The sequence below is a fragment of the Prorops nasuta genome, unplaced genomic scaffold (assembly GCF_024137725.1).
Source record: "Prorops nasuta isolate Cenicafe-Biocafe unplaced genomic scaffold, Cenicafe_Pnas_1.2 PNAS00005, whole genome shotgun sequence".
NCBI lineage: Eukaryota > Metazoa > Arthropoda > Insecta > Hymenoptera > Bethylidae > Prorops > Prorops nasuta.
In genome coordinates, this window is record NW_027116802.1 from 4,350,249 (window position 1) to 4,361,606 (window position 11,358).

Consider the following 11,358-nt stretch of genomic DNA (forward strand, 5'->3'; position numbering starts at 1 on the left):
CGAATGAAAGAATCTTTAATCCTTAATAACTTTTTAATTAAAGGTCGAATAGAAAAATGTCATAAGAATTTTATCCTTCAAATTACTCGCTCTACACGAATCATCAGTTTGGCAAAAATCGATGGGACACCCTGTATATACATTGTATAGTATACTAGCACAAAGAAACGCAGCTTATTACCATGACCAAGAGCACGCCGGGAGAGAACATCCGAAAGCATACTTATACCAGCAGTTGGATGAAAATTATACGTACTATATGTAACGTACGGGATAAAGAGATGCGTTTACTTGCTCGTGCATACATGTAACATCACATATAGAAATACGCTTCTGAAAAGCTCCATTCATTATCTATTTTCGTTTAAAGCGTATAATTCAAATCTGACGTGAAATGAAAATATCGGTAAAATATCAGCTGCGCTTTTATTGAGTTACTCTTGTTAGCGAGGAAATAATTATTTAAAAACGGGAAACGTTACGAGTAATATATTTCATTTTACGAGAAATGGAGGGGGTGAAAGCTGAGGAAAGAGGGAAAAGCAGGACAAAGCCCATCATCGGTCGAAAGAGCGAAAGGCTCGTGCTATCAATTACCGATTTATGCCCTGCAACAATGAGATTTTCATAATCAATCGCTCCGGGCTAAATGTGTTCGTGGTGGGTCTCAAAAAAAAAAAGAAAATAAAGAAAAATAAAAAAAAATTATCAGAAAAGCTTCCACCCCCCCCCCCCCCCCACCCGAGGTATTATCAGAGGACCGGAAGCGTCTGGTCGACCGACATTCATCGAGAAATCTCGAGTTTTGCTATCAGCCGGCAACATCGCCCATTCGCTTGCATCTGCCAGAGCGAGCAGAGCAGCTCTTCCTCCATTAGACACAAAAACCGTCATCACCCACGTGTTACCCCACATAAACAATCTAGCAATCTAGCAAAAGCTTCCTGGTCTACCATAAGCACACAGACAACAAAGCGCATATTTACAAAATGAAATATTTGCAAAACGACAGCAGAGAGCAGTGGTGTTAGCGCGTCGCTTTGTGGAAGCGTCCTTTTGTGGCAAAAGTGTCATGGTTGATTCGCCACCACCTCTCTCCCCGGGTCAACCACACTCGCCAATCAAACCAATAATAAATAAAAAAAACGTTGATTTTTAACCAAGCTTCCCCGTTTAACGGCAAATTTTTCCGAATGCAACAAACGACTATATCTATTACCGTTTAATTGGAGATCCTTTGGGAACCGGACAATTATTTCCAAGCTATTTTAACCCATCTATGCAAAGGACCCAAACTGATTGTATTGGCTCCAATAATGGCATTATTGGGAACCGGATACAGGTGACAATTATCAAAATACATATCCAATTTCTTATAGAAGATCCTTTTTCCATATAATACTATATATATATATATATATATATATATATATGTATATCTTGGATATATCGAATAGTTAATTCGACCGTTGGAACTCTCGTATTTCCAATATTTCGAGCGACCTCTTCGTACAACCTGTTTTGAAATGTGTCTGGTCTGAAAATAACAGAAACTTATATATTTGCATATTTATAAAGCTCGCTCTGCCCCGTATTATAGCATTTGCTATACTTTTAAAACGTATTACGTTTCTAACATTCTCATTCTTTTGTTTTTTCTCCGCTTTTGCAAGGTACTTCAATTTTGCTCCATCACTCTCTTAATCCCTTATGAACGCTACATGCTCAAAAGCTCTTCCCGTGTTTAGTCGGGCCGAGAGATTTGTTTGTGTGGTGACGAGGATTACACTCGCCCAATAATCCTTGGACAGCTATGGCTACGCACGACTACATTGTCCATGTACATACTCTGGCTACACAGCGATATGACTATACATAGTACAGAATTCGGTGCAAACACCATTCTACGTTCAGCAAGACAATAAGAGCTTTTGCCTGGTCAATGTATACCCACTATCCCGGCGTGTACCGAAAGACGAGTCTTTGCCTTTCTCCCAAAGAACTCTCGTTGCTCAGCTACGAGCTTTCCCCCCTCATTGTCCCCCAGCCGCTCCCCCCATCCAGATAAACCTGCTATTTCCAAATCCATTTCGGACCTACGTTACCGCGCGGTACTTCGCCAACAATCGTCTAAAAAATAGCCCGAATTTCGCGCTACAAAATACCATCATACGTCGCGTCTCCCTGCACATTCCACAATCGCACGGACCGATATTTTATTCGGGATCCTTTTCAAAGTGTAATCAACGAGGCAGAAAAAGCCTCGAGTTACTCTTGAATCAGTTTGATCTTTTAGAATTTAGCCGTTGATCGTTTTCTGCTCTGCAGCCATTCGAGTACATTGTTTATAAGCTATTGATCGTATGTTTACGTGCACACCGTCTCTTAGATTTGGACGAAGAGAGAAGAAGGAGCGATGTTTTGAACGAGAGCGTTTTCTCGTAGAAAGTTGTCGGGGAGGCACATCTGTGGTGGTGAGGGGGGGGGGGGGGGGGAAAGCGGTAAGGCTAATTTACTTTCAGTCGGCAGAGCCATGTGTGACGAGTAAACACATCGGGCTTCTTGTAGTATTCGACTCACGCCATTGCCCTTGAGCGTTCGGCAGATAATTATTCGAGTTTGAAAAATAGTTGGGAATAGAAACTGTGTAGAGGAGAGAGAGAGAGGATTTGCTCGCTCTCCGATCTATCCGAGTTTGAGCAAGAGATTTGCAAAAAGGGAGTAGGAGGGGTGGGGGGGGGGGGGGGGGTGTGATCCACGCCTTGTACGCGGTTGTTCGCTCTACGGCATCTTGGAAATTGCGAGTTGCCAGGCTGCCAAGTGCTGGATAAGCAATGTGATTCCGACAGCAAATTGCGTTTGCATATGGAAAATTGATAGAAATTGATTTCCCAGGCGCAGACAAGCGGTATAACAGGAGAACGTTCACGGTAGCTACAGTAGTCGAGCAATGCCTCATCTGGAAGGGTCCTGCGTCGGATGTTGACATATGGCAACCGTTAGATTAACCTTCCCAGGATTCACCGAGTGTTTGTGTGTGTGTGTGTACGTGCGTACGTGCGTGCGCACGCCTATGCCTCGCGCCAGCGAGCAGCCTGCATTAGGAGTTTCGAGCCGGCCAAATCCTCTTTCGCTCCCCGCGCAACTGCGCCATTAATAATATTCCATTTATCACCATTTTCTCGCCTTCCTTTCAGGCGCTAATTAATCAATGAGGAATCATTACTACTTCAATCGACAAAATTGATTCGCTAAATTTTACGGACCAAACGTTGTGCACGGAATAATCGGTGAGCAACGCTCGTGCGTATAATTAATGCTTGAAATCGTGCCCTGTGCACTATATATCTATATACACATATATATATATATATATATATGTATATACAACTGGACATTCGTGCGATATTAAAAAGCGGACGAGAATTTCGAGATAAAAGGCTGAGGCATATACGCAAGTTGGTGGACCGTGCGGAACAATAGGTTAATTAGTTTTGTTGGAAACTAGCGAAGAAAATTCCTAGTGATAATTATTTCTTGCGGGCAATCATATTGGAGAATCGGTCCTTCGCTACGGAGAATGGTAAATGGAGGATGGAACCGAATTGAAATTGCGCTCGGGGCATGCGGAAGTTGCTCGAGTGCGGAGAATCATCGGAGTTTGCTGATACGACAACGGACCGAGCAAACTTTTATAGGCCATCGGCTCCGCATATGCGAACAAACGTGTCTCGGTCAATGAGCTGAAAAATCTCTACCTTCCAATGCTACACCTCTCCTTCTTAACTACTGTATACCTCCACTCTCTTCGTTTCATCCATAAACTGCATTTTACTAAGCTATTTCATCTGCCTGCCTGTCTGCTTCGCTACTTCAACAATCCATGAGATTTCTCCTGGCTTAAACCTTCTTATATGTATACATTTTCCTAACTTGTATATAGATGTATCGTTTATTCCTCATTTTTTCAATGGATTCTGCTTATGAATATTGTTTACGTGGATTCCCTCAATTCTTCCCGTATATGGGGAGTTTTTCAACTATTTCATTTACCAGTATCAATACTTCAACAATCCATGAAATTTCTCCCGGTTTTAATCTTATTGTACATTTTGCTGAACTTTGTATATTACGCTTGTTCCTAGCTTTTTCAACCAACTTTGCTTATAAATATTATATGCACGAGTTCCCTTCATTTATTCCAAAAATGGAGTTTTATTAAAATATTTCATCTGTTTCTTTTAATACTTCAACACTCTACGCGATTTCTCCCAGGTTAAATCTTATATTTTATTTTGTTAGTTTATATAAGCTCAATTCTAATTTTGTCAATTAATTCTGTTTATAAATGTTATATACGTGGAATCCCTTAATATATCCCGAAAACCGAGTTTTCATAAGCTATTTTATCTGCCAGCTCAAATAGTTCAACAATTAATGAAGCTTCTCACTTAAAATTTAAACATTTCACTACTTATACTTGTATATATTTATCTCCATAACTTTATTAATCAGTTCTCCTTCTAAATACTACATACATAAATTTTTTCATTTCCCTATATTAACTGGGTATTATTAAGTTATTCAACTTGCAGTTTCAATATTGTAATAGTAGACGAGACTTCTTGCTTAAGCCCTTATTAGATAGTTTACTACTTACACTTTTATACATTTATCCATAAATCTTTCAAGCAGTTATTCTTTTAAATAGTACATACATAAATTTCCTTCTTTTGCCCATAAACAGAAGTATTACTAAGTTATTCGATTTGAAAGTTTCAATAATTCGTGAGATTTCTCATCCACACTCTACATTTTTATCATTTAAATGCTTATACATATTGATCCCTAATTGTCCAATTAATTCTCCGTCAAATTACTACATGGAGAGAAACATGGGGCAAACAGAGGTTAATATAAATTTTTTTCTTTTTTCAAAAAGAAAGAGCGCGTGCGCGCGCGCGACTAAAATGAACAGGCTACATTTTCAATAAATATAAAACTTTCTAACGAAAAACATTGATTAGAGTGGTACATATTTTTCATCATTTTATTTATTATATATATACGAGAATCGTCGATATCTGATCGTGGCCCTGTTTTGCTCATATTCCCATATCTGAATTCCGTCAAATTAGTTTATAAATAGCTTTTTACTAAGTTATTCAATCTGACAAATTCAATACTTGACAATCTATAACATTTCTCACTTAAGCTTTGTACCTGACATATACATTAATCCCTACTTTTTCCAATTAAATCTCCTTCTAAATCTACACACACACTAATTCTCTTGAAATTATCCATAAACTGGATTTCACTAAGCTATTCGATCTAGCAATTTCAATACTTTAACAATCCATGAGATCTCTCTTACTTAAACCTTATACACGTTTATCCCTATTTTTTCCAATCAACTCTCCTTCCAACTATTACACACCTAAACCCTTTAATTTCACCTCCATCGATTAGACTTCGCTAAGCTCTATTCGGTCTAGCAATTTCAATACTTCAACGATCCACGAGATGTTCCATTTAAACTTTATCACGTTTATTTCCATTTTTGTCCAATTACATCTTCTTCTAATTTTACACACACAAATTCCTATAATTTTATCCACTCAAACGAGACGTCAATAAGTACTCGATCTAACAAATTTCAATGCTTCAACAATCTACGAGATTTCCCACTTAAACCTACTTCTACACGTTTATCCCTTTTTTCCAATTTGATCTTCTAACTTTACACACACAAATTCCCTTAATTTTATCGACAAACTAGATGTCAATAAGTATTCCATCTAACATTTTCAATACTTTTTACAATCCACCAGATTTCCCACTTAAACCTTATACGCGTTTATCCCAATTTTTCCAATTAGATCTTCCTCTAACGTTACGCCAACAAATTCCCTTAATTTTATCCACACAAACTGGATATCATCGAGCTATTAGATCTAGCAAATTTTACACTTGAATAAGAATTGACGAAATATCAATACTTGTATTATACCTACACGCACGTTAATTCCTAATTATGGGAATTCAAGGATCAGAGAGCAACAGATACATTTAAATTCCCATTCCATATCACCCTCTTATCCAATAAAACTGCTCTCCAATTTATATACGGAAAAATGGCACAAATTGGTACACTTTGTACCCGCATTATCTTCAAATGAATAATGTTAAAAAAGCTGCGATCGTGTGTCATTAAAATTGAATAGATTCCACTATAATATTCCTCTCTGTAAAAACAAAATCTCGAAAATACGGAGAAATTATTTATATAGTATACATAAATAAAACGGAAAAAGAATATATACTCGTTTATTCGATATAGCTTAAAATTGCGCTGAAATATTATGAAACGAAATGGCGCAATCGTTGATCCAGTCATTGATGCTACTCGTTCGTTCGCTGGCAGTAAATCAAACGCGAATTTCTAAATAGTTGGAGCGGAATCGTGCATCGAGCGTGGCTTTATAAGGACTGTAGGTGTACAGTGCACTCACACACACACATATATCCTATAATAGTATATAGACTCTGTGTATATAAGACAAAAAATGTAGAGTCGTGGAAATAAAAAGAAATGTGAACGGTTGCAGGCCGTGGATCATCGAGCGATCTATGACCTTCGCTATCGTCTTAGGAGAGTCACGAAGAAGCCCACGTGTTTCTCCTCCGCATGCACCAGTGTATATATATATATATATAGTATATGTACAGTACGCAACAACGGCATTGGAAAGTCCAAGAAAAATAATAACAATGACAAAGATCCGATTGGGGGGATTTACGTGACGGACGACTCGGAAGAGACCTGACCTCGTTAAAAGCGCGATTTTCAATGGTGCTTTTGACCCCGTGACCTCTGTCGCGACTATCGGAGTTAGATTGCACGCCGACCGTAAAAGGATCTGCTAAGTCTGAATTGCGATTCTCGCTATCGCGCGCGCGGAGCGTCATACCGGCCGACGTAAAACACAGAAGAGTTTTTTTACTGCGCGCAAAGATGTTCCACCGCCTCACCGAATCCCAAAGCTCTAAACTTTTATCGAGCACCCCGGCTGAATCGCCGATAGTTTCAGAACGTGCTAGAGCCTCTCGTCTCGTCTTCCTTCGGCTCGAGCACCGAATCACTTTTTCCCCATTTTAATGCCTATTATACCTGCACACCTCTATTTTTTTATACTTTATACATGTATGTGTGTGCGGGTGTGTGTATACGTAGAGATTCTCCAGAGACCAAATATAAAACTGAATACCAAAGTTCGAACATGCATCGCAGGCCGGAAATAGTGACAAGTGAATGAGAAATTTATAGAGCATCTTTGTGGAGTCATCATTCGATCATCATTGGTAAGAGAAGGATGGTGACAATGGAATCGTCAAAACTTTTACCACCCGCGAGTTTCTCGTCTTCTTTCGACACACGAGCATCCTCTGTCGTTTTTTCCCCCACTCTAATGCCTATTTTCCTGCACGCCTTCTATTTTATATATATATATATATATATGAATGTGAAGATTCTCCTGAGACCACATATAAAATAGAATACGATAGCTCGAACATGCGTTGGTTCGAAACAGTAACAAAGCGAATGAGACATTTATAGAGTATCTTTGTGGAATCGTCATTGAATCATCTTTGGTAAGAGAAGGATGGAGACAATGGAATTGTCTATAGTTTTACGACCCGCGAACTTTTCGTCTTTTTTCGACTCAAACATCGAATCTTTTTTCCTCCATTTTAATGCCTATTTACCTGCATTCCTCCAATTATATATATATATATATATATATATATTAGGGTGGTCGTTACAAAAAAATTTTTTGACGGATCCCCAAAAACCACTAGTATTTGATGAGAAACTACAGTGGTTGAAACTTGTGGCCTGACAAATGATGGAAACACGTGCCTCAATGCGATCAAATACAATTTTCGAAAAATTTTACAGTTTTTCGCAGATAACTCATTAAATATTCGATTCTATGAAAAGATGCATATAACCTTTTCTCTGAAGAATTAAATTCTACATAATAAAGGTTGTATACATTTTTCTTCTAGAATGCATACTAATCGAGATATTGCTGAAAAATCGATCCTCTTTTTCGTTTATACACATTATATTGACATATGCTCATATGAGTAGTTATTCTTATTTCGCTGTAGTTACACATTTTATTTCTCTTAATTTAATAAAATATGTTAATTGTACGGTAAACTAAAAATAATTATTCATATAAACATATCAATATAATGTGTATAAACGAACAAGAGGATCGATTTTTCAGAAATATCTCGATTAGTATGCATTCTAGAAGAAAAATGTATAGAACCTTTATTATGTAGAATTTAATTCTGCAGAGAAAAGGTTATATGCATCTTTTTATAAAATCGAATATTTAATGAGTTATCTGCGAAAAACTGTAAAATTCTTCAAAAATTATATTTGATCGCAATGAGGTACGTGTTTCCATCATTTGTCAGGCCACAGGTTTCAACCACTGTACTTTCTCATCAAATACTAGTGGTTTTTGGGGATCCGTCAAAAAATTTTTTTTTAACGACCACCCTAATATATATATATATATAAACGTAAAGATTTTCCAGAGATCGTATATATAACAAAATACGACAGTTCGAAAATTCGCGCGTTGGTTGGAAACAGTAATAAGGTGAATGAGAAATTAAAACAGTAACAAGATGAATGAGAAAATGATATACGGCGTCTTTGCGGAGTCATCATTGGATCATCATTGGTAAGAGAAATTTGAAGACTGTTAATTTGTCAATAGCTTTACAACCCACGCTTCTTCTATCTCTCTTCAACTCGAGCAGCCAATCACTGTTTCCTTATTTAATGTCTATTTTCCTGCACACTTTCTACTTCCTGTTTTATATATATATATATGCGAAAATATATTAGCTGATATTAATCAAAAAGAGGTATAAATTAAGTGAATCAATAAATCTTTTGGTACTAAATAAATATCTGATTGAAAATAATCAATATTGACTAAATTAATCATAATTTATTTGAGTCAAGAGCATCTAAGAATAGTTCAAGAAGATTGCGAACGTTTCAAGAAAAGTAAAGAATTAAATCAGTCCTTATATATTAAGAAAATATTTTTTGTGATAATAGCTTTTTAATTCTCTTCATGTACATGTGGAGATTCTCCAGAGACCAAATATAAAGCTGAATGCAAAAGTTCGATCATGCGTTGGTTGGAAACAGTAACAAAGCGAATGAGAAATTTATAGAGCATCTTTGTGGATAGTCTTCAGTGGATCATCGTTGGTAAGAGAAGAATGGGGACAGTAGGATCGTCAATAGTTTTACAACCTGCGAGGCTCTCGTCTTCCTACAATTCGTGCAACCAATCACGTTTCCTTTGGTTTACTGCTAATTATACCGGCTCCTTCTATTTTATATAATATATATATATATATATATATTACATACATAACGCAAATAGATTCTCCGGGATATAAAATTTAAAGCTGAATGCGAAAATTGGATCACGCGTTGGCTGGAAACAGTGATAAGTGAATGAAAAATTTATAGATCATCCTTGCAGAGCTATCATTGTACGATTATTGGATCATTACTGATAAAAGGATGGGGGCACAATCGAATAAATTTTTCCCCATTTTAATGCCCATTATACCAGCACAACTTCTACTTTATATATATATAAATTCCCTGGCAGGTCAAATATGCATCGGAACGCGAAATTTCGATTATGCCTTGGTCGAAAATAATGATAAATGAATGAAAAAATTATAGAGTATCCTTGTGCAGAGTCATCACTCGATAATTATTGGATCATTGCTGATAAGAGGATAGACACAATGAAATTGCTGGTAGCTCCAAAACACGCAAGCCTCTCGTCTTCTTCCGTCTCGAGCGTCTAACTACTTTTTCTTATTTTAAAGTCTATTATACCCGCACCTTCTATTTTATGTAATACCTACATATATATATATATATAGATTCTCCGAGAGATGAAATATACAGCTGAACGAGAAAGTTCGATCGCGCGTCGTAGTTGGAAAGAGTGACAAGCGAATGAGAAATTTATAGAGCGTCCTCGTGGAGTCATCATTGGATCATTATTGATAAGAGAAGGTCCACAATCGAATCGTCGATAGTTGCAAAACGTACAAGTCTCTCGTCTGATTCCTTCGACTCGAGCATTCAATCACTTTTCCTTCCATTTACCGTGCCTATTATACTTGCATCTTCTATTTTATATAATATATATATATATATATATTGTTCGAGAAACGATATAAAAAGTCGAACGCGAAAGTACGATCATGTATCACGTTCGGAAACACTGACAATCGAATGAGAAATTTATAGAGCATCCTCGTCAAGTCATCATTGGATGATTATTGGTAAGAGAAGGAGGGAGACAATCGCACGCTTTCCAGGGATCAACGACTCTATGGGACGATCACCCCCCCCCCCCCCCACCACCACCACCATACTCTCCCATACAGTATACCAAGTGGCGAGGATCAGCTCGACCCGAAAGGACCGCTGGAATTTGACCCCACGTATAACTTTCACTCTTTCTTCCAACGCGCATCTTCCGCACATTTCCACACAAACACGCGTGCTCCCTCTGCTCTCCCACACACACATATATAAAGAACGTTCGACACTCGAAGAGAGTGACAGCCACGTTGATCCGAATCTCCGCTCAACTGCCACATTCCTCCGCAAGAAAAAAACTCTGGCTTATCACCTCTTTATTTCTCATTCGAAACGTGCGAGTCGCTCGACTAACTTTAACCAATGCTCCACTAAACCTAATTGTGTCAACTGCCACACGATTCCAGGAAAGTTCAACGAGCCAATTGACGTCATGCGAGAGGCAGTCCAGCGTTGATAAAATAACCTCTCGACTCTCGACACACGAATCCATCAGCTGATCCTCCAAGAATTTTTCTCCCTCGCTCCACGCTTCGAGTAGGATTATAAGAGAAACGCAACGAGCCACTTACCTGGGAAGTCCCGTGAATATCACGAGAGTAACGAAGCTGGAATGCGCGTGGAAAGCGCCACGAGCTCCGGCAGCCGACTGAGTTCCGAATTAGTTCCGAAATCCAAAGTGGCGGAGGAGCGGAGTTCCGAGTGGAGAGAGACGAGAGACCGGATGCCACTCTGCCACTGTACGAACTGGAACTGCGGAGCGGCGTGGCGCGGCGGCGGCGACCGAGTGGTGGAGCCGGAGCCGTCGTTCGGCTTCGAAGCGAGCGAGGAACGACGCTCGACGAGGCGAATCCCAAACCCCACGCCGACCACCCGCACACACGTCTCCCGGTATAGTAGCACCG

The 11,358-nt window shown here is 38.6% G+C and overlaps 1 protein-coding gene across 1 annotated transcript in view; it reads right to left on the reverse strand.

The window, feature by feature from the left end:
• Positions 1 to 11,358, reverse strand: part of LOC136773921 (prolyl 4-hydroxylase subunit alpha-2-like) — a 51,409-nt gene extending 40,051 nt beyond the window's left edge. The window contains exon 1 of the mRNA XM_066727894.1: positions 11,026 to 11,358. The gene's annotated coding sequence lies outside the window, so the exon portion shown is untranslated. The remainder of the gene's footprint in view (positions 1 to 11,025) is intronic.